This window comes from Pinus tabuliformis, chromosome 9 (genome assembly GCF_031772625.1).
Source record: "Pinus tabuliformis cultivar Carrire ecotype Pingquan chromosome 9, CPIR1, whole genome shotgun sequence".
NCBI lineage: Eukaryota > Viridiplantae > Streptophyta > Pinopsida > Pinales > Pinaceae > Pinus > Pinus tabuliformis.
Genome location: NC_142307.1, coordinates 1,496,434,672 through 1,496,436,450, shown reverse-complemented (window position 1 = coordinate 1,496,436,450; position 1,779 = coordinate 1,496,434,672). Strand labels below are relative to the sequence as shown.

At 37.3% G+C, this 1,779-nt stretch overlaps 1 pseudogene; it reads right to left on the bottom strand.

Moving 5' to 3' along the window:
• Positions 1-335: 335 nt before the first annotated feature.
• On the bottom strand, positions 336-1,273 carry LOC149154274 (putative pectate lyase 5 pseudogene; annotated as a pseudogene).
• Between the last annotated feature and the right edge of the window lie 506 nt (positions 1,274-1,779).

Below are 1,779 nucleotides of genomic sequence, written 5' to 3'. Positions count from 1 at the left end.
AAGGGTAGATTCTTCTCACCAAAACATGTAATGATTTGGACAAGTAGTTAGTCATAAAAGGACTAATACATAAATCCTTTAAACTAGGCCTTTTAAAATGACCATATCAAAAAAATGGATAAAGAAGTTGATAGGAAAAGGTTTTTTGACATTGCATTTCATTCCATTAATATACATTTATCTTAGCACTCATAATATGATCAATATAACGTTGTGAAATGCACCATTCCATTCCTAATATGATCAATGTAACCTTGTGAAATCCTTCTACAATTATGGCAATACCATGACATCACAACGATTTAGAGAGGTTGATTTCATGTGGGGAAGAGAGTTTACCTAGGCATCCTTTCGATAAGGCCTTCACCAAAGTAATTAAAGGCGATCGTTACTTGCATTATTACATCTTGAACATAGCTGTCGCTGTGACCCAGAAGCATGACTTGCATAGAAATTACCATTTCAGCTTTTTCTTCGTGACAGAGATTAATAGACAAAACTATAAATTCGTTGAAAGGAATCCAATGGCAGTATGAGACCTAGTTATGGTGAGTGAAGTAATTATTGGATATGGTGATGGAAGTGGATCCCATAATTGCATCAATTAGGCTGTCTTTACAGTTGGAAAGAGAACAATGGTCTATCTAGATATAGCGTTCTCCAAACATTGAAATGCCATCGCCATTTGCCAGCGTTCTCCAACCATAATGATGAGGGGAATCCCTCACCAAGGCATTGCATTTTTGAATGTAGTCGTGGATGTTGGTACTACGAATGATGATGTTGGTGACATACTGTATCATTATGCAGGCACCGTGGGCATGGACATCGACACCTCTACCATCAATGGTCTTGGAACTATTCATGATGAACTCTTCTTTTAGCTGAATGACCATGTCACTCTCAAATATGATCCAAAGCGGCTCGTCTTGAATAATAGTGTAGCGGAGAGTACCCGGTGTGGGATTCACAACATTGTTGTCACTGGAATCGGTTACTACATAGTATTGACCGCTCTTTTCTCCCATGGCATTCTGGCCAAAGCCAATAGCACAATCTACAAGCTTTTGCCTGTTCATTTTCCAATTTGTTTCATAGCGCCAACAATCATCTTTTGGATTACCGGTTCCACAAGACAAATAGATCGACTGTCTTCCAGAATCATTGATACTTCTACATCACACACCATTCCCATGCATAAAATCAGTAAAATTTTATAAGCAATACTCTTCATTTCAGATACTCAATTGCAATCAATTAGTATAGACGTCATTCTCATCGTTTTCAAATATATAGCTAGAGATTGAAAAAAATTTAATAGGGAACTTACTTATGGAACGATTTAACTACTTGTTCAGGACTCTGTACTGAAAAAGAAGAATTATGTTTCTGTTGTCATGTCTTCCCTGTTGCTTGAATAGTGGGGCACCCTCTAGGGAAACCCATGATGTTGTCCACAATTCTGTGAGTTTTTGCTGTGGAACAATTTGGAGCCAGGATTTGAAGGCAATTTATTACCGCAAGTAGAAATAGAGAATATAACCGAATCTGGATAGTCATTTTCATCCTAGAAGCTCAAGAAATCGAAGCTCTCAATGCAGAAAAATTCTGCACCCTGTTTATCTCTGAGAGATAATCCCACAAATAAGTATCTTTCTTCTAAAGATTCTTCACCCTGTTTATCTCTAAGAAATAATTCCACAAGGACGTATCTTTCTTCTATACCCGCAACAGTTCTCTACAGCTACAATAACTATGGATTCTGAAAACATGAAAATG